The sequence below is a fragment of the Stomoxys calcitrans genome, chromosome 1 (assembly GCF_963082655.1).
Source record: "Stomoxys calcitrans chromosome 1, idStoCalc2.1, whole genome shotgun sequence".
In the NCBI taxonomy this organism is placed as follows: Eukaryota; Metazoa; Arthropoda; class Insecta; order Diptera; family Muscidae; genus Stomoxys; species Stomoxys calcitrans.
The window spans coordinates 176,742,320-176,769,259 of record NC_081552.1 but is presented as its reverse complement, the minus strand read 5'-3'; the positions used below and the strand labels follow the sequence as shown (position 1 = coordinate 176,769,259).

General features: G+C 39.1%; 1 protein-coding gene across 3 annotated transcripts in view; it reads left to right on the top strand.

Moving 5' to 3' along the window:
- Positions 1–26,940, top strand: part of LOC106093980 (tyrosine-protein kinase Src64B) — a 275,692-nt gene that overhangs the window by 13,652 nt on the left and 235,100 nt on the right. The window contains exon 2 of one of the 3 annotated variants that reach the window (XM_059361062.1): positions 2,886–3,390. The exons of 1 other annotated variant lie outside the window; for it this stretch is intronic. The gene's annotated coding sequence lies outside the window, so the exon portion shown is untranslated. Of the gene's footprint in view, positions 1–2,885; positions 3,395–26,940 lie in introns of all 3 variants that reach the window. One more of the 3 variants, XM_059361061.1, reaches the window with a different exon arrangement.

Genomic DNA, 26,940 nt, shown 5'->3' with positions numbered 1-26,940 from the left:
TCGGTTCAGATTTGGATATAGCACTAGTGCAGATTTAGATATAGCTCTCACATACATATATATATAGCCCGAATTTATATTTGTAGGGTAGGTGTAGGGAATTTTATAGTCGTCTCCGCCCGACTTTTGCCTTCCTTACTGGTTCCATATAGTATAGCAACAAATAAAATTAGCATAAATATAATATGTAAGACTTTATAAGTGAAAAAGATAGGAAAAACACCAATAGAGTGGGCAAGAAATTTCAGTAAGTTAATTATGATATCTTCAACTGAGAACTTGATTAAAAATTAAGAAATTTGATTAACAATACAAATTTCTTATTTCATCATATTGTAAAGATTTGCATTTGTCTTCAAATCTTCGTGGTAAATCTAGAAACACAGAGTTCAACATGTTATGATTATAATTTTGGTGCGATAGACGGGTTGAAAACCTTGAACATAGGTTGTAAAATATTTTCAACATTTTGTTTTGAACTATGTGCTATTTACTGTACCGGCTCCTTATAGATGGGTGAACCAAATATATACCTGAATTAGCTCCTACCAAGGGCTTTCAGAATCAGCCACCGTCATATTCAAATTCCGTTTCAGATAGAAGAAATTTGGCACTTAACGTTATCACGAAATTTAACATAAGTGCCCACTGTGCTGGGTTGGTCATAGATGGGTGAACCAAACTTATACCAGAATTAGCTCGTGCTTAGGAGCTATGTGCACATAGCTATTCAGTGCCAGTTTAATTAACACAGTTATCCTTGACATAGTGTCCCATATACCAGGATTTGTGGATTGCACATATCTTAGTCGCTATTCGAAAAAAAAATACTACTTGATGTAACCAATAGAAGCTATAATATCCCTGGTAATTAAAGGTACGCTGACTTTTATAAGGATGATTACCGACTGGACGATCATGTGGGCTTTGGGGTGTACTCAAAGAATCTAGGGCTGAGCATACCTAACTTTAAATCTATGGAACGTATTTCTGAATTCAAAAATCTTCCACGAATATCGCAGATCCCGTAACAAGATGAATGAACATTTCAAAATTCACCTGTGTTTTCGGTGCAGGAGCATAGAAATATACCGGGTAATTGTGGAGCAGATGCGTCTGCAGAGTTAACCATAGAACATTTGCTGAGTGTGTGTCTCTCACTGGCAAGCAGAAGGATTTTCATTTTAAACCCCGCATAAACAGCTGTTTAATTCCGGATTAAATGGCTCGATCATCTGTTTTGCCTTTATAAAATCAGCTGACTAAAGCCTTAAATCCGGATTAATGAGTAGTGTAAATGGAGTTTAAGTTTGTAATTCTTTGAAGATTAGTCTGAAGTAACGGATATTCAGATGTTTTTAGGTTTTTTAAAGAAACTGGATGGTTCAACTAAGAACTGGAAATCATCTTCCTTCTCCTGTTTCATTGGTATCACAGCATATCAAGTAGTGAATCCGAATGCAGACTTTTATAGAAAAATTTTTATAGAAAATTTCGTAAACATTTAATTTTTAAAGAAAATTTTGATGACATTTATTTTTTTGGAATTTTGGGCGTTTTTTTTTGGTTTGCTAAAAACTATGTATAACAGAACTTGTATGCTCTTATGTGAGATCCACAGTAGATGTGTGCACGTGGGTCGTGAGCAGCCGTGTCACGCGTGAGTCACGTAATTCATGAGTGAGATCCAAATCTAATCACGTGATCGTGTGTGATTGATATAAAATTCTTCGTGCGTGCATCACGACTCACAACGCTTATCATGAAAAAATCATGAACCAAAAATCACTTCATGGTAAAATATTTTTTAACGGTGAATCGCAAGCATTTCGTGAGTCGTGATTTTTGCGTGAGTAAAATTTTTGTCTCGTGAGCGTGAGTCGACATAAAAAGACATGCGTGAGCGTGCGCGAGTATTTTTTTGTGTCTCGTATCACTCACGTGCACATCTCTAGTCCCCAGGTCTGTGGCACATTCGTTTGCTGCAAAGTTTTTGTTGTTAGTCTTTGCTCTGTTATTTTGTTTGTTGTGTTTCATATTTTATTTTAGATATTTTTTCTTCGATTTCCCTTTATGTCTATATTCATCGTCACTGCATTGTTTCGGTGTTTTGCGTGTCGTCATCCACTGACATCGCCGCAGCTACGGCTGTTAGCTAACTACCACCAACTTAAACCAAAAGCCATGCACAAACCTCCCCCTTATGGAAGACAGAGATTTTTTTTACTGTGTTTATTTTTGCCATAGTTTGTTATTGTCGGTGTTTCTCACTTTCCACAAATTTGCCGCCCACTTCAACACGCACAAAACAGACTAACGATGACGACGGCAACAACGATGACTGATACTTAAAACATAGACTTGGTTTTTATGTTCGGTATGGCTGTAGAGCAAAGTTAGCGAACGATGACTGCAAATAGGGGCTGCCCGCAAAAGGATGGGCGGGAGACGACACAGCAGACGGGCAGCAAACGCACTACACCATAGGCCTTTGCGAGACTCAATTCAAAATTCTCGCCTCCATTCAACCACCACCATCACCCTCCTACTATATATTACACACTGACCCGTTACATACACAAAGGTGCACAACATATGTACGAACAATCTGTACTTTGCTTGAATGTTGTAACAATTTTGTAAAGAGTTCAACTATAGAGAGTCTCGAACAATGTGTTATTGGGGAATTTAGTGTACTTTTACCGGTAGACTTTATGACTTAATATCGCTGTACTCTTTCTCACCTTGGTGGTGGTCAAAATAAGCGATAACATTTCCTCTCTCATGCCATTTGCTATATTTGCTCTCAAACTCTCTACATTTCTCTACCTGTATCTCTCAACGTGTTTATATGTTTTATTAATGCAATGCATCCTTTCAATTAGGTTTATATTTGTGGCGGTAAAAACAACAACAACGACGAAAACGGCTTTGTCATTAACACCATCATCAGCATTGAATAATAAGAACAACATCGATAACATTAAAGTCCTCGTTGATTGACTACGTAGTGCGTGCATATAAAAATAGTTTCCCGTGGTGTATCTTAAATGTGTGAGTGTCAGTGTTTACATTAATTACAAACATTTCGAAAACAACGACTACGACGACGGCAACGGCAACGACGATACCGATACTGTTCGAAAAACCATAAATGCGCGACGACGCAGTGTTTGTTTTACTGCTGCTCCATCTCTTCCTTTAATAAAATAATAAACAACAGATTATAACACCAAACAGGAATAACGTCAACAAAAAGTCAATAGCTTTGTGTAGAATATTTCCTGTTTGTCACATGTATGCCATCATTAAGTCATACCTTCATCCATGGATTAAAGGAACTCATAATACAAAATCTCACGGATTAGCGAAGAGCACCTAACGGGTCAAGTAGGTAAGTGATAGATTGAACAAGTTAAACCTACATAATGACATTTATGTTGACAGTTGTCAAGTGAATTTTGCAAACATTTGCACATACAATCAAAGCATTCTCAAATGAATTGTCCATAAAACTGAATGCATTTTCAATGGAATTACATTTTAGTCTAGGCAAGCTGGTAGATTAGCAATGTAAATTAAATGTGATGGGGTATAGGACTTCAGAGCCTCAGTTCGGAATTAAGGAAGAGGAGCAAACTTCTCTCACATATCAATGAGTGCTCTCCGATAAAAGTTTTAAGCTCAATGATACGGGGCCTCCATTTTATAGGCGAGTCCGAACGGCGCACAGTGTACCACGGGTCCAACTACTGTGGTACAGGGTATTATAACTTAGTGAATTTGTTTATAACAACCAGAAGAAAGAGAGATGGACCCATTGATAAACATACCGATATGTCTGTCCATGTTAAATTATGTACAAAGTACAGCTCGCAATTTTCATCCGATCGTCTTCAAATTTGGCACAAGCATTTTCTCGAGTCTAAAGATGAAGCCTATTGAAATTGAAAAAAAATTGGTTCAGATTTGGATATAGCTCCCATATATATGTCCTTCCGATTTGGACTTAATTTGCAATTATATCGTCATTTGTAAACCGATTCTCACGAAATTTTGCACGTGGGGTTCTCTTATAAGTCTCCATTTTATTGGCAAATTTCGATATAGCTCCCATATATATGTTCGTTCAACTTGCACTAAAACTGCAATTACATTGTCATTTGTAAACCGATTCTCACGAAATTTTGCACGAGGGTTCTCTTATAAGTCTCGACCTTATTGGTTAATTTTGTGGAACTGTGTTAGGATTTAGGTATAGCTCCCACATATATGTTCATCCGATTTGAACTAGTATTGCAATAATTTGATCATTTGTTTACCGATCCACACGAAAATTGCCACAAAGGTTTCTCTTATGAATACCGGTATTGCATAATAGAAATCGGTTCTGATTTAGATATATCTCCCAAACATATGCATCTCCTGATTTTCACTTTTAAGGCCTTTGCTAACTCGTTTATCAATCGATCTTCGCAAATATTTGCACAACGATTTTCTCTATGGCTCCTACAATAAGTACAGATTTTGATCGAAATTCTACGTATCAAATTTTAAATTCGACGACTTAGCCTGCATAATGTGGTGTAGGGTATCAAAAGGTCGGCTTCGCCCTACTTTAGCCCATCTCCGGTTAACCAAAATGCAAAAATCGAAAGTGAACATTTTTATGAAATTGTTTACTAATCTTTTAAAAAACCCTTCAAATAAGAAGATTAAAAAAAGGCAATATCTATATTTGAGGCCCCCCCCCTCTTCAACTAATCGATAAGAGGCAAAAAAGCAATAACTGTTAAAATTGAAATTTCTCCCAATTCTTTTTCAATGTTCTTCAGTGAAGTGTCCTATATCAAAAAGGTAATTCTTAGCTGTACAAACTTGCACCAATTAAATATTTTGGATTATTTTCTAAAAACTCCTTTAAATTAGGATTTTAGAATATCAAAATATTCTACAAAAATGTAAATGTAAATGTACACCAAAACCCAAAACTAAAAATAAACACCGGAAATCAGTATTACGGAAAACACAATTCGGGGATAAAATCTTCAGTTGAAGTAAACTCCTTTTATAGACTTAAGAACCCAAATCAAGAGATTAGTTTATATAAGAGCCTTATCAGGTTATATACCGATTTGGACGACACTTGCCGGAGTCATTGAGAGTCATAGCGGAAGTCATTGTGCAAAATTTCGGAGATATCGGATTATAATTGCGACCTCTGAAGGCTCAAGAAGTTATATAGGGAGATGGATTTATATGGGAGCTATATCAGGTTATAGACCGATTTGGACCATACTCTACTTTTGTCTATATTGCACTCAAATATACCTCTGTGCAAAATTTTAGAGCTCTTTATTAACTCTAACTATTTGTCCAACGAATACACTAGAGGTAACACTGTTTGGCGTGCCGCAGTGCGACTCCTTCATGGGGGGAAGTTTTTACATGCCATAGTACATGTACCTCAAAAATGTTGCCAGCATGAGGAGGGGATAATGTCCGCAGAATTTTTTTTCTGATGTTCTCGACAGGATTAGAACCCAGGCGTTCAGCGTCATAGGCGGACCTGCCAACCTCTGCGCTACGGTGGCCTCTTGATTGTCATGACACATTAAGTCGATCTAGCCATGTCCGTCCGTTGTGAAAATTCCGATAACTTCAGGGAGTATATAAATCGTCGCTTCAGTGAGATGACAACCCCTCAAATGTGCTAGTTGCAAATTGCAAATTTTGCCCATGAAAATTCCACTAAGGAACAGGGGAAACTTCTTACATATCAATGTGTGCAGTCCGATTCAATTTTAAGCTCAATGATAGGTGGCCTTCTTTTTAAAGCCGAGTCCGAACGGCGTTCCGCTATGCGACATCTCTTTAAACCTGACAAATGTTGCCAGCTTAGGAGTAGAATTTAGAAAATGTTCTTTCTGATGGTCTCGCTAGGGTGCGAACCCAGGCGTTCAGCGTTATAGGCGGACATGTTATCCTCTGTGCTACCGTGGCTTCCAAGTGCTAGTTGCCGAGAGGGAATTCCGAGAAATCATTAACACAGCAGCCGCTCCTGCCGGTCGAATACCCCAAGTGCGGCCCGGATTACATTCGTAATCCATGGCGCCAATCGAAGTCATCCAAGGCGTTGGGCCTCGAAGGAATTTCTACACTGATACTGAAGAATCTGGATCTACCTGGAGTCGAGTACCTTACAATAGTCTTCAACCTCTCTTTGAATACTCATATAGTTAGTACCCGATGTCTGGAAGATGGGCAGAGTGATCTCTCGGCCCGAGTAAGTGGGAGTCGTACGGACCAATCTCCCTTCTCTCACCAGTAGCCACGATGCATGAGGGACTATTGCTCCCGAGCCTCGTTGGTGAACTTCCATTCGCTGAGCATCAGAATGGATTTCGAAGACTGCACGGTAAAACAACTGCACATTTCCCGTGGTTTAAATTTGCCCAGGCCATGTGATACGGTCCTCGTGGCACTGGACCTATCCAAGGCATTCGACACGGTCAGCCTTGCCAAACTATTTGAGGACATCGCCAATACGTCTTTCCAGCCAGGCTTGAAACGCTGGGTCACAAGTTATCTGTGTGGTCGCCAGTCGTTTATGGAATTTTGGGATACGAAGTCCAAACTCCGTAGATTGAAACAGGGAGTTCCCCACGGCCGGGTGAGACCTCCTGCACTGTTTAACATTTACCTATCCTCTATTCGACCCCTTTTAGACGATTGTACGATCATGGCATCAGGCCCCCCACCAATTGTTGGCATCTGCGATAGGTTAAAGTCCTCCCAAGTGATTTGACGATATCTGCCACCAAATCTTCAGCGAAATAGTTCACTACAAATACGCGTGAGGGGCTAAGGGTATAATGGGCTGAATGTGAAAGTCGATAGTGTAACGATTTCGACTATCATGTGTCCCTAAATACTTGGCATCACATTTAGCAGCTTCTACACATTCTTTCCACATGCCAGAGCATTTTGCTATAACATGAAAGGTAGAAACAAGATCCTCAAGTCACTTGCCGGCTGCACTTGGGGTGCTGACAAAGAAACCTTGTTGAGCACATACAAAGCAGTTAGTCGGTCTGTGGTAAGTTATGCAGCGCCAGTATGGTTTCGTCAGCTGGAATACTATTCCGATCTGATCAGAATGCCGTTCTTCAAACTGCGGCGGGCTGTCTCCTCAGTACTCTCGTGGACCTCCTCCATCAGGAAACAAAGATACTACTCGTGCGAAGACATAAATACATGCTGCCTAAGCAATGCGGCACGCCGTTCGGACTCGGCTATAAAAAGAAGAACTCCTATTATTGAACTTAAAATTTGAATCGGACAGCACTTAGTGATATGTGAGAAGTTGGCCCCAGTTCCTTAGTGGAATGTTTATAGGCAAGTTTGTATTTGCATTTGGATGGATATCCACCGCCCAGAAGCCTTAAGGTGGATCTACATGATCTAGAGCGAGAGGTTCACCGCTATAAGAGAGAACCTCTAGATCGCCCGGCATGGGATAGCTCTGTGCACCAAACAAGTCGGAACTTTGAGGTCTGATCTGTGTAGTGTTCTTTGCTGTCACGAGAAGCTTAGCTGCGTCCTCAGTTTGCGGATAGTGGAATGCTCCATACGGAGTAGCTGCAAATGGCAGTCGCGGACAATCAGCGATATCGGGTTGAGAGTCTCAGTGAGAGATTAGATGGCACCGGCACTTGCACAAATACTGAGTACCTATAATGATCGATATGACAAGGCGAGTTATTGGCGCCTTAAATTAACCAATGACCACTCTGTTTCCGCGGCGATCGGTCTTTTGCGAGCATCATCCCATTGAACCTGAAGAAACTGAACTCCCCCGCCAGACCAGAGTAGTTCTGGATCAATAACGAACCGACAGATGCTTCCGCCTTCCGGATTGATGCCAAAGTGCAGAATATATGTCCCGATTGTGGCCTGGGACTCCATGACACTTGTCACCTGTTTAACTGCCCAGCCAGACCCACTCGACTCAGACACAGATCCTCTGGACGCATCCCAACTTAAGCCGAGTATTCTGTTCATCTTTTCAAGCGGAATGCTGTCAAAATCCATATAGGAGGAATATAGTGAGGAAAATGGCAATAAACTATTATAGTGGCAACACTTGAAACAATTGCTGGCACCATTTTTGTTTGTTTTATTGGTTTCAGTGGTTCGTTTTTCTTTATTTATTTGAGAAAAAATATATAAAATAGAGCAAAAAAAATTTTTTTTGGTACGGAAATAAAAACATTTGATTGCTGTCAAATTCTCGCGGAACAATTACAAATTTTAAGCGGCTATTCCGAAAGCAGAATAAATACCAACCCTTAGTCGCAAAGTTTCTGGATCTGGATATTATACAGAACCAAGCAGACGAAAAAAAACAACAATGATAGTTTCCAAATGAAAAAAACAATTCTCTTGAAATTTTGCATAGATACAATGCCCAACCTACTTTCGATGTAGGTTGGGCATTGTAACTGAGCCAAATTATCCATGTTTATATATACACAGCTCCTTAATCTTTCCGATCTCCCTATTTAACTTTATGAGCCCCTAGCGTGCGCAACCACTATTCCATTTGGCTAAAATTTTCCAATGATCACCAACATCAGGTCCATAACCTGATATAGCTCCCATATAAAACGATCTCCCGTTTATACTTCTTGAGCCCCTAGAGTGCGCTATTCTCATCAGGCATCCCCTATGATTTTAAATATGCCTCCCATGCAGAGCGATCTCCCGATTATAGAGGCTCAATACTTTTTTTTATCGGATTTGGCTTTGCATAATGACTTCTCCTATGAATTCCAAAATTCTTGTCAAGTGTGTTCCAAATCGGTTCAAAACCTGATACAGCTCCCATGTAAACTGACCTCATGATTGTTCTTCTTGAGCCTCTACTGGGCGCAATTTTAACCGATTTGGGTGAAGTTTTGTGCAATGACTTACTTCGGCCATGCCAATTATGATCTGAATCGATTCATAACCTTATATAGCTCCCATATAAATTTATTTTTTGATTTTACTTCTTCAGCATCTACAAGATGCAATTCTTACCCATTTATTGCTTGAGCTCCTTATTTAGTTTCTGCATATAGAGAGAAACCGTCCAATAAACTTGACAAATGCGATCCCTATTTGGGGAACGGTTTTACATGGCAAAGTACCACGAAGTACCTTCCCTGGGTTGCAAATCCTAACCTATTTCCATGTTTTTGGGTATTATGTCCGTTGGCTGTAAAGGCCGGTTATGACCTTTCGCCGTCAACGGGTAAATATTTGAAAAGAAGAACTAATGAAGAATGTGCTTTTTGGGTATTATGTCCGTTGGCTGTAAAGGCCGGTTATGACCTTTCGCCGTCAACGGGTAAATATTTGAAAAGAAGAACTAATATACTCCACAGCACCACTGTGGTATGAATTTGTCGCCAACGCAATAATGGCTAGATCTATTACTCATTTTGAATCCGTATTATTTCTAGCTACCTCTGTTTTTCTATGCAAGTTTTATTTATTGATCGATTAGACCCTTGTGTATGAAATTTAGCACAGTATGATGTGTGCAAAAAATTTAATACAACTTAACTAGCTTTATGGATATTGGCCCTTAAAATTGTAGTTGGCTTCCAACAAACAAAAAAGCTCTTAAAAAAATTACTGTTTCAGTATGCCAGTCAATCATATTACGATTGAGATCCCTGAAGTTTATTAACAGCACAGGAAAATAAAATTCCCCAGTGTTTTCGATGCTGTTTGTATCAAACAATTCAAAAGTACTTTTCTTTTCTTTTAATAAGAAGAGTTATGAAAAGGATTCTATGGCTAGCCATAAAAATATCTTAAAACTATTGTTTGAATTCCTTTCTTTATATTGTTTCGAGATTATTCGCATGAATATAAAGGCAGACAAATAGAATTTGAGAAAATAAAAAACGAACCCAACGACCATTTCTATTTCATCGCACAAGTATTGAGTTCGTTTTGTCAGTCTATTATATTTTATTTCAGTTCATGTTTTTTGAGTACTTTTGTAAACAAAAAGGAAACGGAAACAAAAAGTCTCAAACAGAAACAAAACTAAAATCAGTACAGTGCAAGCTTGACAAAATCATGGCTGCGTATAATCATTTAATGCATATTGCCACGTTTCAATTGTTTTTCAGCCTCAATCTATATCATTAAAATTTTTGTATCAGACTTTTCTACCCGCCACCGAAAGATGGGGTATATTTATTTTGTCATTCCGTTTGCAACACATCGAAATTTCCATTTTCGACCCCATAAAGTATATATATTCTTGATAGTTGTAAAAATCTATGACAATCTACTCATGTCCGTCCGTCTGTCTGTTGAAATCACGCTGCAGTCTTTAGAAATAGAGATATTGAATTGAAACTTTGCACAGATTCTTGTTTTGTCCATAGGTTACGTTCGGAGGTGGACTATATCGGACTATATATTGATATAGCCCCCATATAGATGGATCTTTCGATTTAAGGTCTTAGGCCCATAAAAGCCATATTTATTATCCGACTGTGAGTTGAGTTAGGCCACTCGGTCTCCTTCTTCAACTTGGCCCAGATCGGTCTAGATTTTGATAAGGCTGCCATATAGACCGATCTCTCATTTATAGGTCTTGGAACCATAAAAAGCACATGTATTGTCCGATTTTGATGAAATTTGGGACAGTGAGTTGTGTTAGGCCCATCTAATTTTTTTTTTCACTTTGGCCCAGATCGCTCCAGATTTGAATACAGTACAGGATTTAGTACAATCTCTTGATTTAGGGTCTTGGACACATAAAAGGCGCATTTGTTGTCCGATTTGGCTGAAACTTAGGATAGTGAGTTGTGTAAGACCCCCATGTATCCTGTTTGAAGACTCCCCAGATCGGTCCAAATTTTTGTTTTAAGTTCTTGGCCCTTTGAAAGGCGTATTTATTATCCGATTTCGATGAAATTTGACATAGTGACTTAAGCTAGGCTCTTCGACATCCGTGTCCTATATGGTTCAGATCAGTCTTTATTTGGATATATCTGCCAAAAAGATCAATATAGAACCAAAATTGAGCAGTAACTTGTATTTATTAGACAGTAAAGTCTCGAAGGTCACGAACAGTCTTGCAGTGTAAGAGGGAGATTAACGCCTTCTCTGAGGATGGCATAATCAGCAACGTTTGGGTGCGGGGCTATAACGGAGTAAAGGGGAATGAAAGGGCAGACGAATTGGCAGGGAAGGCCAGAGAACTGCCGTCGATAAACTAGGTTAACCCAAAACTTTTCGGGTCGACGCGAAACAGTCGGACGGCGAAAATCCTATGGGGAGATCCAGATCGTAAGGGGACGAGGCTATTACTGAAAGGAAGTAAGAAGGAGGTCAGTATAGGTTTTTGGTATCATAACGAGACACATAGCACTACGAGCTCACTTATGCAAAATCGGTGCGGCAAGTGATAGCATGTCTAGGGCATGCGGGGATGATGATGAGACGTTGGAGCATTTCCTTTGTCATTGCCCGGCTTTCGCGTTTAACAGTTACCGGCACTTAGGTGGGGACACAATACCAGACATGAACCAACTTAGGGGAGTGGTATGGAAAACAATTAAGGATATTGCAAGAAGCACGGAATTCCAAACTTAAAATTTTCTTTTTCGAGGTAACTTTAGTATTTAGAGCGCAAAACAAGCCGATTCCAGGCTTATGTGTATGTCTGTAGTGGCATTTGGCGGATTTATATCTTCACCCTCTTTTCAACCTAACCTATTCGCTCACGCAATGTGGACGAAAAGTGGTTTATATATATATACGAGGTGGTGGGTATCCAAAGTTCGCCCCGGCCTTTTTTTGTATCGCAGAATATGAATAGTATTATCTTTAACCTGAAAATATAGTTTGGTTAGGTTATGTTAGGTTAGGTTGAATAGGTTGCCTAGCATAGCTGAGTTCACCCGGGAGCCAGTTCGGCCTATTTTGATACTCTAGAGTTCTTTGTAGAGTATCAAAATGGGCCGAACTGGCCGAGAAGATAAACAAGTAAAATCGTGCTAAGTTCGGCCGGGCCGAGTCTTGGGAACACACCACCATGGATTCGGCACTGTTGTTATAAGTTATGACAGAACATTACGTGCAAATTTCAAGCCAAATCGGAAAGAAATTGGGGCTTTTAGGGGCGCCTTATTAAGTATCTCTGCAATAGTTGGCCATAGTGGGTCATTTACTTTGAAAAATAGGGCACCATGGAGCGTATTTGTCCAATTCTTTTCCCGACATCTTTTCTTAGGCAAAAAATGATATAAGAAAAGATTTGCTCTGCTATTAGAGCGGTATCAAGATATGATCCGGTTTAGACCACAATTAAATTATATGTTGGAGACCTGTGTAAAATGTCAGCTAATTCGAATAAGAATTGCGCCTTTTGGGGACTCAAGAAGTAAAATAGAGAGATCGATTTATATGGGAGATGTATCGGGCTATCGACCGATTCAGACCATAATAAACACGTATGTTGATGGCCATGAGAGATCCGTTGTACAAAATTTCAGGCAAATCGGATAATAATTGCGACCTCCAGAGGCTCAAGAAATCAAGATCCCAGATCGGTTTATATGGCAGCTATATCATATGAACCGAATTGAATCATACTTAGCACAGTTGTTGGATATCATAACAAAACACGACGTGCAACATTTTATTCCAATCGGGTAAGAGTTGCGCCCTCTAGAGGCTCAAGATGTCAAGACCCAAGATCGGTTTATATGACAGCTATACCAGGTTGTGGACCGATTTGAACCACACTTAGTACAGTTGTTAGAAGTGATACTTAAACACTATGTGCAAAATTTCAGTCAAATCGGATGAGAATTGTGCCCTCTAGAGGCACAAGAAGTCAAGACCCAAGATCGGTTTATATGGCAGCTATATCAAAACATGGACCGATATGGCCCATTTACAATACCAACCGACCTACACTAATTAAAAGTATTTGTGCAAAATTTCAAGCGGCTAGCTTTACTCCTTCGGAAGTTAGCGTGCTTTCGACAGACAGACGCACGGACAGACGGACGGACATGGCTAGATCGACATAAAATGTCGCGACGATCAAGAATATATACATGGGGTCTCAGACGAATATTTCGAGTAGTTACAAACAGAATGACGAAATTAGTATACCCCCCATTCTATGGTGGAGGGTATAAAAATTACCACATTTTATCCATAAATGGTCAATATCTTGGTTTGTTTTTATACCTTCCACTATAGGATGGGGGTATACTAATTTCGTCATTCTGTTTGTAACACCTCGAAATATGAGTCCAAGACCCCTAATCACATATATTTTTTATCGTCATGACATTTTAAGTCGATCTAGCCATGTCCTTTCGTCTGTCCGTCCGTCCGTTTGTCTGTCTGTCGAAAGTACGCTAACTTTCGAAGCAGTAAAGCAAGCCGCTTGAAATTTTGCACAAATACTTTTTATTAGTTTAGGTCGGTTGGGATTGTAAATGGGCCAAATCGGTCAGTTTTGATATAGCTGGCATATAAACAAATCTGGGATCTTGACTTCTTGAGCCTCTAGAGGGCGCAATTCTCATCCGATTTGACTGAAATTTTGCACGTGGTGTTTTGGTATCACTTTCAACAGCTGTGCTAAGTATGGTATCGGTCCATAACCTGATAAAGCTGCCATATAAACCGATCTTGACTTCTTGAGCCGCTAGAGGGCGCGATTCTCATCCGATTTTGGCTGAAATTTTGCATGAGGGCTATGACTTCCAACAACTGTGTAGAGTGTGGTCTAAATCAGTCCATATCTTGATATAGCCGCCATATAAACCGATCTACCGATTAGAATTCTTGAGCTTCTAGATGTCGCAATTCTTATCCAATATGGTTGACATTTTGCATAAGTCGTTCTGGTATGACTTCCAACAACTGTTCCAAGTATGGTGTAAATCGGTATATAACCTGATATAGCTGCTAATTAAACCGATCTCCCTTTTTGAGCCTCTGGAGGGCGCAATTATTACTCGATTTGCCTGAAATTTCGGAAGTGGTGTTTTTCTATGACTGATGTTTTCTATTTGGAAAAGTCATTCAAAGAACTTGTTTTATATTAGGATTTCTCCATATTTGTATTAGGTTTTTATGGCTTTTGTATTAGGTTTTTATGGCTTTTGTATTAGGTTTTTATTACTTTTGTATTATTGGGGTTGCCCAAGAAGTAATTGCGGATTTTTTAAAAGAAAGTAAATGCATTTTTAATAAAACTTAGAATGAACTTTAATCAAATATACTTTTTTTACACTTTTTTTCTAAAGCAGGCTAAAAGTCACAGCTGATAACTGACAGAAGAAAGAATGCAATTACAGAGTCACAAGCTGTGAAAAAATTTGTCAACGCCGACTATTTGAAAAATCCGCAATTACTTTTTGGGCAACCCAATAGAATTTTCTGTATTAGGATTTTAAATTTGACGTATAAGTGTCACTCTATCGTGAATTTTGTATTATAATATATTTTCACATACATGGATAATAGGATTTTTTAAACTTCGGCCACCAGGTCGCAATATCATAAAGCATGCATTATAGGTCTGACAACTGCAGTATATGACCCTTAAATTTTGCTAATGCCCTATTTGCAGGTGCATGGGACAAGAGTTGTCCTTCTCGCCCTATCTAATTTGTTGGATTGAAGTTAAATTTCATGTATAGAAATTTTGCGCTTTCAGTAAGTAGAACATTTTAGTAACACATGAAGACAAGAGCTTCTGTGGGTACGTACGCTGTGTCTAAATCCCCAGTGTCAGTAATTTATACCATTGTATATTTCTTAACAGCAGGTTAATTTTCATGTACAGTCGAATCGGATAATTCAACACCGTTTAATTGAATTACAAATTCATTGAAATAAAAATTTTGTTGAAAAAATCTGATTTGAATGTTATCAACTCCGCTTGATGGAATATATCGGCTAATTGAAACAAATATTCCGTGTTTTGGTGCTTTCAATTAAGCGGATTCGACTGTATACGACTAGGTCATGCATTGTTTTAGAAGGCCGGTCTTTACTCTACGCGTGCTGGTGTAGTGACAGGCGATCCTTAGAAATCTCTGCCCCGTAATACTTTACTTTAATTGGCTATGACAGACAATTTGTTCCACTAGCCGAATGTACAATAGCGTTCCAAGCGCCTCGATCTTCTGCGCTCATTCTAAAATCTCTGACACCAAGTTTCGAGGTGTCTCCCACAACTTGATCTTTCCATCGGGCTTTTGGTCTTCCCGGTTTGCGTGTACCACCGTGTTTGCCTTCAAAAGACTTCTTTGCTGGAGCTTCTTCATCCATTCTGACAACATGACCTAGCCAACGCTGCCGTTGTATTTTGATGCGTGTAACTATGCTATCGTCGTCATACAGCTCATACAGCTCGTGGTTCATACGTCGCCTATATTCTCCATTAACGCAAACTGGTCCACATATTTGACGAAGAATCTTTCTCTCAAATACTCCAAGCACTGCCTCAACTGCTTTCACAAGTACCCATGCTTCAGAAGCATATAACAGCACGGGTAGTAGTCTTGTATAGTGTAATCTTCGTCTGTCGAGAGGTGGCCTTGTTTCTAAACTGCTTACTTAGTCCAAAGTAGCATCTTCTTCGCTTAATCTCAAAACTGGTGTCATTCGTTTCGGTTACGGCGGTGCAGAGGTAGATAAAGTTAATGTCTGTCTCAAAGTTGTGGCTCCCAACTTTCTCCATTTTCTTTATCTGCTCGGTTGTGCAAGGCTTTTTGGGAGTTGAAACCATCCATTTCGTCTTAACTCCATTTACTGCCAGACCCATTTTCACTGACTCTCTTTCGATTCTTTCAAAGGCTGCAGTTACTACTTCCGGTGACCGACCTAAGATGTCGATGTCGTCGGCATAGGCGGGTAGCATGTGTTCTCTTGTGATTAGTGTGTCGTATCTATTCACATCTGCATCTCGTCTGTCTCCTTGTCTGAAACCTCGTTTGGCATTAAATGGTTCGGAGAGATTCTTTCCTATTCTTACTGAGGAACGCGTATCAGCAAGTGTCATCCTGCAGAGTCTTACTAATTTTGCAGGGATACCAAACTCAGATATAGCTTGAAATACCTTTGAACGTAAAGGAGTATCGTAGGCGGCTTCGTAGTCAACGAAGAGATGGTAGGTGTTGATTTGTCCTTCTCGGGTCTTTTCCAGGATTTGGCGCAGTGTGAATATCTGGTCGAGGGTGGATTTACCAGGTCTAAAGCCGCATTGATAGGGCTCAATTATCTCTTTGACTTTAGGTTTTAATCTTTCACACAATACGCTCGAGAGTATCTTGTATGTGATGGGGAGGAGACTTATTCATCTGTAGTTGGCACATTCCGTCTTGTCACCTTTCTTGTGTACGGGACATAGTATGCTGAGGTTCCAATCATCGGGTATGCGTTCTTCTAGCCAGATTGCGCAGATAAGCTGATGCATACGCCTTATCAGCGTGTCGCCTCCGGTCTTAAAGAGTTCAGCGGGTAACCCGGCTGCTCCTGCTGCCTTGTTGTTCTTTAGTCTGACTAGGTGGTAAACATTCTATACCATAATCAGGGATTGGTTCTGCGGTATCCTCTTCGCCGCCAACGTCGGACACTAGAAGTTGGCTAAAATGTTCTTTCCATATCCTCAGCATGTTATCTGTGTCAGTTACCAGATTTCCTTCTTTGTCTCTGCAGGAGGATGTGCCTGCACCAAAGCCATCGGTTTGGTGTTTAATTCTTCGGTAGAATTTCCGGACGTCATTCTGACTCCTGTACATCTCAATTCGCTCACACTCACGTCTTTCCATTTCCTTTTTCTTTCTGCGGAATAGACGTTTCTCCTCTCCCCTTTTCTCCTGAAACCTCTCCTTCATCTGGCGCGTTGCTACTGATTGCAGGGTTGCTCTATATGCCGCATTCTTGGCTTCAGTAGCATCTCGACACTCTTGAACGTGCCATGGGTTTCTTGGAGGAGGCTTCCGGTACCCAAGTACGGATTTCGCGGCATTTTCCATGGAGTGGGCAATAGTTTGCCACTGCGCCATTATATCATCGGAACAAGGAGTGCTTTCATCAAGCAGTTGGGTCAGTCGCTGCCATTTGTTGTGTTTGCAGCTTTTCAATGTCCAGCTTCCGTGCAGTGTCAGATCGTACTTTCCTCGCCATGTTCAAACGGGTGCGAACCTATGCTGCAACAGGGTAATGATCCGAATCTATGTTCGCTCCACGGATCGATCGTACATCTAACACGCTGGATGAATGCCTTCCATCTATCACAACGTGATCAATTTGGTTCTTCGTGTTTTGATCGGGTGACAGCCGTGTGGCTCTGTGAATATTTTTATGTTATTTACCATGTTTTTTGCCGCGGCGAAATCTATCAGCCTCATTAAAATCTTCCAGAACGATTTTAATATGGGCGGGGCAGCGGTCATATTCTCTCTCTAGGCGCTCGAAGAAAATATCCTTGGTCTGCTCGTCTTTGTCTTCCGTCGGAACATGGGCACAAATAAGGCTGAAGTTGAAAAATTTGGCTTTTATGCGGATTGTGGCTAGCCTCTCATCCACCGGAGTAAAGCTGAAGACAAGGTGTTTCAGTCTCCGACTAACCACAAATCTACAGCCAAATGCATGCTTCGCGTTATGGCAGCTATAGTATAGTTCGTCACCGTTTGGTGTTGTAGTGACGCCATTCCCAGTCCATCACACTTCCTGTAAGGCGGTAATATCTGCCTTGTACTTCTCTAATACATCCGCCAGCGTGTATAACGCACCTTCTCTATAAAGAGTGCGGACATTCCAGGTGCAGATTCGCAAATCATGGTCCTTTTTTCGTTTGCGTGGGTCGTCAACGTTGGGGGGGTCCGTTTTTACTATTCCTTTGTTTCTCATAGTTTTCAGGGGGCGGGTTACTGGCCCAGCGCCCCAACCGCATGGGTTTGTGGGATTGCACATGTATCCCTCGTTGTGGCGAGCCGCTTGCTCCAAGATCCGACGCTTGCCGCCAGCCGCCCCTAACCTGGGAACAGACGCTGATGTTGGCCATTGGTTATTTAAAGGCGCCAATAACTCGCCTTGTCATCTCGAGTATCATTGGCACTCAGTATTTAATTAAGAGCCAGTGCCACCTGACTCCTCACTGAGTCTCTCCTCTCGAAAATCTCTGCCCCGTAATATGTATCTATAAACTTCGTCAAATTCTTCAACGAGACGAAAATCTTTTGGCAAACAAAAATTGCGTTTAAGAATGTTGAGTCTTTCTCTACCACAGGTAAATGCGTCATGCCAATAAACACAGAGAAGATATGTTATCTCAAAAAAAAAAAAAATCAAACTTCAGCTTCTCTATTGAACTGATGTTATTTTTTCAACACATTCTTCCTTCTTCTCTTCCAATAAAGAAAAAGACAAATTTTTATTTTAATTTTATTGGTTTTATTCTTGAACCAAGTGTTAATCCCGATTATCGCCTATCATTGTGAGCGGTATGTTCCTTATCTCCATTCTGTTGAACAATCTTTTTCTCTTCGACTAACATACTGGCGGCCTAGCACTGTGTGCTGCTTCAACAGCCCATGGCGTCTGTCATACATTATTGGCCTCATTCTGTATCACATTGCTGCGATTGCATTTTTATAGATTTTGCTGTAGTGCGCAACCTCCCTCACCTCCTGACTTACCCTTTTGATGGGGCTTCTAACAATGTATAAGTATATATGTGTGCATATATATTTTCTAGATAAAAAATGCATAAAGTTCAATATGATATTTGTGTTTTATGTTTTTTCTTTGTATGAAAGTGTGTTTATAAATTTACATTTACTGCTGGTCTGAGGCACTTTTTTCCGAGATGTTGTTATGGATTAGAACTACGGTTGGCAGGCAGACCGACAGGCAGACATTGATGGGGTACACGAGTCAATGAACCTGTCGTCAATAGAAGCAAAGAAAAAAAAAGAAACGATATACATAATAATTCAGAAACACATGTACTTCACTATTTAAAACATTGCCAATATAGCTACACTTTTTCAACAACATTAAGGGTCATCAAACAAAAACTTTTTAATCCGCAAAGTACATTGAAGCCTCAAAGCCTTTTCAAAAATGTATTCTAGTTTTACAATGAATGACCTGCGTGTGTAAGTCTTTTAGGGCTTTTTCTGACATTAATTGATAGTGGGAGTGTTTGTGGTTTTTGAAGCAGATTTGTGCATTTTTATTTGAATATATCACTTGATCTAGTTTATTTTTCATATAGAGTTTTTAAGAGTTTTATTGGGTAGTCTCTTATTCAATCAAAAAAATTATTAAAAAAAAAAAAATATATCTGAATCCCATATGATCTTTATTGGACTACGAATTCGCTCGGAGGGTTTAATGTCATTTAAATTAGATGTTAGATGTCCATTCTTAAAAGACTTTATTTCAGCCCGATATTCTCATGACGTCCGATTTAGGGGTGTTGGATCACCCAGACATTTGGCCCTGAAAAAATATCAGCATCGTTCTCTTCTCTCAAATACTATTTAAATAAACCCCATATTGTTATTGGTTTAAGGAGATGCGTCTCCCAAATACTTGGTCCCAAAATTGGTTATTAAATTCGTTTTCTAAACTCAAATACCTTTCATTTGAGCCACATATTGGCTTGGTCGGTAAATTTTTACCCTTTGGGGTGCTTTTTGGGCAGGGGGCGGTGCCCCAAATACATGGTCCCACATTTGGATATGAAATTCGTATTCTTCTCTCAAATTCCTTTATTTGAGCGCCATATTGATAGCGATGGTCAGTAAACAATTGCTGTTTGTGGGGTATTTTGGGTAATGGGTAGACCCCCAGAAAATTTTTCCCGAAAGTGGGTATCAATTTCGTGCTCTATTCCCCAATACCTTTCATTCGCGCCTCACATTGACATGGTTGGTTAATATGCCCGATTTAGTGGTGTTTTGGGGAGTGGGGTGGTATCCCAGACACTTAGCCCCGAAAATATATCAGCATGGTGTTCTACTCTCAAATATCATTTGTTCGAACCCTATACTGCCGATTAAACCCCTTATTGTAAAAGTCAGAAAGTATGTCCAATGTGGCGTAAGGACCCTAAAAATTATCAGTATCGAACTCCACTGTCTTGAAGACCCTTTGGATTCGTGACAAAATTTACAATTACTTTGCCGCAACAACGGTCCACATCTGATTATTCAATTAAAAGTTATACAATTTGTAATTAAAAAAAATTTAAAAAAGGGTATTTTTTGCATTTTTTGGTAAAAAAAGTACTTTTCTTGATCAGTCTGTATTGAAAAAAACTTGCTTTAATGCCTTTATTTGTTTTTAGTTTTTTAAGGAAGAAGAAATTATTTGCTTAATTCAAAAAGATTTAGTAATATATCTTTATTTTTTCTTAGAATTTTTTTCAATTTGAATTTTCGTTTTCACAAAAATTTAATTTTTACCATATTTTTGCTTTTACAAAAATTTCTCATTAAAAATCTTAATTTTTATTTGTTTATATAGTCTGTTTTTCCGTCTACAAGTCTAGACCTTTTCAACGATGTATAATTTGTACATAAAAAATTTTATTTCCTGCGCCAAAATCGCTACCTAATGTGCAAACCTCTATGATTTTATCACCTATCCGGTAGAGTGTAATTGTGTAGAACATTTGAATAAAAGTCGAAAGTCCTCTAATTTGTGAATTGCAATATCAAAATACGGACTGATGCCAAATTTGGCCCAACTATATCCTTCACCTATTCAAATAAGTTCGCCTACTTACCTGAATACCTTAAATTCATTGAGGTGCCTTATTCTAAAAAATAAGTAATAAAGCTTGTTTTTTTGACTTTTTCTTAAAGTACCCTCATATTTTTTATTGTTTTTTTTTTTCGATTTCACCCGCTGTGCAACGTAAGGCCTTTGAAGTATTTACACCTAAAAGCATCCCATAAGAATTCCTTACACAAGCATAGAAAAACCATTTTAATTAAAAATAAAAATGTTTTCAATTAAAAATGTAATTGAATCAATCATTTTTTAATTGAATCTGAACTTTTTTCAATGACGATTGTGATTGAAATTTTTAAAATTATCAATAAAAAAAAATTAATTGATTCAATCATTTTTTGTTTGAATCTGACCTTTTTCAATTTTTTTTCAATTACGATCGTAAATATATTATTTGTAATTTTAAATTAAAAATTAATTGATTCAATTGTTTTTTTAAATGCACCCTAAAGAATTTTATATATATATAACTAGCTGACCCGGGCCCGCTCCGCTGCGCCTTCTTTTACTTTATATGGAACAAAAGTTTCCTTGGAATATTTATTTTCGACTATTAAAAAGCTTTTTGTGAAATACCATGCTACGAATATAGTATATCGCTTGACTAATTGTTTAACTTTGTCCGAATTCTATATGATCTTTATTGGTCTACGAATTTAAGTTTGGATGTAAGGTGTACTCCATTCTTAAAATACTTTATTTCAGCCCGCTACTTTCATGATATCTGATTTAAGGATGTTTTCGGGGTGAGGTGGTCCCCAAGGCACTTGGCCCTGAAAAAGTATCAGCATCGTGCTCTTCTTTCAAAAACCATTTACTTAAACCCCATATTGCCGTTGGTTTAGGGGAGTTTACACGATGAGGCGTCCCCCAAACACATGGCCCAAAATAGGTTATCATATTCCTTCAAAAACCTTTCACTTGATCCACATATTGGCATGGTCGAAAAATTTTTACCCTTTGCGGGGTGGTTTGGGGAAGGGGTTATGCCCTAAGTACATAGTCCTAAATTTGGATATCAAATTCGTATTCTACTCCCAAATACCTTTATTTGAGCACCATTTTGCGATGGTCACTAAACAATTGCTGCTTGTGGGGTATTTTGGGAAAGGGGTTGACCCACAGAAAATTGGTCCCGAAAGTGGATATCAATTCTTGTTCTACCCCCTAATACCTTTCATTTAATCTCCATATTGACATGGTCGGTAAATATGGCCGATTTAGGGTGTTTTGGGGATTGCCCAAACTCTAAGCCCGGAAACATATAAGCGACTTACTATATTCTCATATATCCATATATCATTTATTTGAACCCCATATTGCCACTGGCCTCAAAATTCGTCAGCAAATATGTTCGGTTTGGGGTATTGGCCCCAAAAACTATAAATATTTAGTTCCACTCTCTTTACGACCCAAAGAGCAAATACATCCTATTGCTATGGTGGTGGGACGTCCCCTAGACAGTTGGTCCCTAATGTTGATATAAGATACGTGGTCTTCTCCCAACTACCTTTAATTTGAGCCCCATATTTCCATTGTCGGCAAACATGACCGGCTTGAGGGGGTCTTTTGAGGGATGGGCGGCCATTCAGTGAGTTGGCCTTGAAAATATATATCGGATTCGTGTTCCACTCTAAAAACCCTCTTATTTGAGCCTCATATGGCAAAAGTCAGCAAATACTTCACATTTGTGTGGTGTTGTGGGGGTGGGGTGGCCCCATAGACGCTTTTCCCAAATATTGATATTAGATTCGTGCTTTACTCCCAAAGACCTTTCATTTGAGCCCCATATGGCTCTGGTCGTAAATTTGTCCCCTTTGGGGGTTTTTGGGGAGAGGCGGCCCCCAAACACTTGGTCCCATATCAGATTCTAATCCTTTACCCAAATACCTTTATTTAAGCCCCATATTCTCATGGTCAGTAAATAAGACTTGTTTGGGGAGTGTTTTGGTGAAGTGGTGGAACTCCAGAAACGTGGTCGCACATTTGGATATCAGATTCGTATTCTACTCGCAAATACCTTTCATTTGAGGCCCATATAGCCATGATCGGTAAATATGTCTGATTTAGGGGTGTTTTGGGGGGTTGGGTGGTGTTGTGTGGGTGGGGTGGCCCCATTGACACTTTTCCCGAATATTGATATCAGATTTGTGCTTTACTCCCAAATACCTTTTATTTGAGCCCCATGTGGCTATGGTCGTAAATGTGTCCCCTTTGAGGGAGGTTTTTGGGGAGAGGCGGCCCCCAAAACACTTGGTCTCATATTTAGATATCAGATTCTAATTCTACACTCAAATACCTTTTATTTAAGCCCCATATTCCCATGGTCAGTAAAGAAGTCCTGTTTGGGGGGAGTTTTGGGGCTGGGGTGGACCCCCAGAAACGTGGTCCCACATTTGGATATCAGATTCGTATTCTACTCGCAAATACCTTTCATTTGAGTCCCATATTGCCATGGTCGGTAAATATGTCCGATTTAGGGGTGTTTTGGGGGTTGGGGTGGTCCCCCTAACACTTGGTCCGACAATTGGATATCAGATACGTTTTCTTATCCTAAATACCTTTCATTTGAGTCCCTTATTGTCATGATTGGTCTAAATATATGTTTGGAAGGTTGTAGGGTGGGGCGGCCCCCCTAGGTACCCCATCCAAAATTTGGATACCAAATTTTTATTTTGAGGGTACTATATGAGAGCACACAAAAGTTCGCTTAAATCGCACCACACATCTCCGAGATCTGGCGTTTCTTACAATTAGTGTAAGGGGCAGGGCCCGCCCCCCCTTCAGATATCACCTTTTTTCACCACGAGGTCATTATGCACGTTTCTGAGTCTATAAGGAACACACAAACATACAAACAATCGAACTATGTGACAAACAAACACAAATTGATTTTTATATATAAGATGTGATTGAAAATTCAATCCGTTTCAATTAAACAATTACGGCCAAGACCACAAACTATTTTTATTGAACGGGCGAACAATCAATAACCATTTAATCAAGTATCATTTAAAGGAATCATAAACTTTTTTAGGCCAACAGCACTGTTATAGCTGTCCGCTTTTGAAAAATCTAGCCGCTCAAAATTTTCCTAAATACTTTTTATATATAGAGGATATATCTTCCCCACAAACAGTCCTTATACTACCTTAACGGCATATCGGCTTCTTTAGCATCGGTCTATTTTTTTATATTTATTTTCATAAAGTTACTGCCTCGCTACTCTTTCTTTAATAATTCGGAAAACAAAATTTTTCGTTTCATTTTTGAAAAACACTCCCGGAGGTGTTTTGTTTCTAGGAAATTATCATGGACTCACACATTAACCACAAATTTGTATTCCAGGAGTTACCATGTTGCAATGATCTCTGCCTTAACAGGCAAAAAAAAAACTTGAAAAAATTCAAAGCCATAATTTTCCTGCAACGAAACCAAAAAATATCCAATGCTTTCAATGTCACCCTGTAACACAAAGTAAGGCGAAAACTCGCTTAGGACATGTCAATTCATTTCTTATGGCAACGAAGATGACAAAATGATGTTTCAACTTTTCATAACTTAGTACATCGAACTGAGAGTCTTCCTCCTTGTTAAAATTATCATTGAGTTTCTTTTTAATGTAAGCTGTTCAAAAGTCAACTCCTAAAAACTCGAGACTTTAATTAAACGGATTTGGGGTTACCAAAGTCAGGTAAATATCTTCTACCCATGTAATCAATTTCTTCTATTTTCCTCGATAAGAAGTTTTGCAGCCAAACAAAAAAAAAAAAACTTCTATCCAACCAGTAAAGAAAGATTAAAGAGAAAGTGTAAATGTTTGCTATGGTTTATCTCTAATCTAATAGTTGACCAAACTAAAGCATAAAAAATCATAAATAATTCAGGAAAAGTATGTCGACCCTTGGCTATCTAGCATATATTGCATTTGATTTATATAGTTGAGCTCATTACAGTGTAACTTACCCACTATTATATGCAATTGGACCTGAATATACCTGAATATATTTCATTCTTAGGCATGTTCTGATTTCGGTGTAATGTGTGTCCTAAAAATTTTAAATAATAAGTTGAGAAAATTCATGTGGAAAAATTCTAAGTTTGCAGACAAAAGTGTGCTTAAAAAATTAAAATAAAATCTACCCGAATTTTTTACAAAAATCCCCAAAACACTCCTTTGGGCAAAAATAGTTTCAAAACTGGCATTTTTTTTGTAAATTTGCTGTGAATTTTGTATTGATGCAAAATTGATGTAAGATGCAAAAAATAGGCTATATAATTTTTATACCCTCCACCATAAGATGGGGGGTATACTAATTTCGTCATTCTGATTGTAACTACTCGAAATATTCGTCTGGGACCCCATAAAGTATATATATTCTTGATCGTCGTGAAATTTTATGTCGATCTAGCCATGTCCGTCCGTCTGTCTGTCGAAAGCACGCTAACTTCCGAAGGAGTAAAGCTAGCCGCTTGAAATTTTGCACAAATACTTCTTATTAGTGTAGGTCGGTTGGTATTGTAAATGGGCCATATCGGTCCATGTTTTGATATAGCTGCCATATAAACCGATCTTGGGTCTTGACTTCTTGAGCCTCTAGAGGTCGCAATTATTATCCGATTTGCCTGAAATTTTGTACGACGGATTCTCTCATGAGCATTAACATACGTGTTTATTATGGTCTGAATCGGTTTATAGCCTGATATAGCTCCCATATAAATCGATCTCTCTATTTTACTTCTTGAGCCCACAAAGGGCGCAATTCTTATTCGAATTGGCTGACATTTTACACAGGTCTCCAACATATAATTTAATTGTGTTCCAAACCGGACCATATCTTAATATCGCTCTAATAGCAGAGCAAATCTTTTCTTATATCCTTTTTTTGCCTAAGAAGAGATGCCGGGAAAAGAACTCGACATATGCGATCCATGGTGGAGGGTATATAAGATTTGGCCCGGCCGAACTTAGCACGCTTTTACTTGTTTGATATCGGAAGGGGTGCGGACCTGCCCCCTTTACCCCAAAAGTATTACCCAAAAATAAAAGTGTGTCGATCAGGACAATATGGGACTAAAATGAAAGGTATTCAGGAGTAGAGTACAATTTCGTATTAAAAATTGGCTCCAAGTAACTGGGGGCCGCCCCAACTCCAAAACACCATCAAATATTGGACGAGCATGACAATATGGGACTCAAATGAAAGGTATTTGAGAGTAGAAAACGAATTTGATATCCAATTTTAGAGCCAAGTGTTTGGGGGCACGTCCTAAACCAACCCCTAAACTGAACTTCATTTCCGACTAGCAATACGGAACTTAAATCAACGGTATTTGGGAGTAAAGAACGAATTTCATATCTATTTTCAGTGCAAAGTGTCGGTGGCCGCCCCAGCCCCGAAACACCCTCCAAACGGTTCATACTTACCGACCATGGCAATATGGGGCTCAAAATAAAGGGATTTTGGAGTAGAGCACGAATTTGATATCCATATTTCAGTCGAAATGCCTCTCCTAAAAAGCATTTCTCATTACCCTAATTTTCAAAAATACCAGATCTCGGAGATAGGTAATGTGATTCGTTCGAAATTTTTGGCACTCTCACAGTCACCAATAACAAAACATGGTTTCTATTGTTGGGGTCGCATGCCGCGGGGGCCGCCCAAAACCGGCCAAATGGATATATAGCCCTCCCTATTATATAAAAGCTGGAAATTGATTGATTTTCAGGAAATTAATATTAATTTTCGTAACAAAGACCCTGGGGTCCACCCCACCCTCAAACATAACTTATTTACTGATCATGCCATTATGGGGCTCATATAAAATGTTTTTGAAAGTAGAGCACGAATCTTATACTTACTTTAATGGTCAAGTGGAAATATTTACCAATACGGTAATATAGAACTCAAAAGACAGATATTGGGGAGTAGAGTAAGAATTTTACCCAGGAACCGAGCAGGAGCAAAATTCTCACACATCAATGAGTGTTTTCCGATTCAAGTTGAGTTTATCAATGATAAGGAACCTTTTTTTTTATAACCGAGTCAGAACGGCGTGCCGCAGTGCTACTTAGAGGCATGG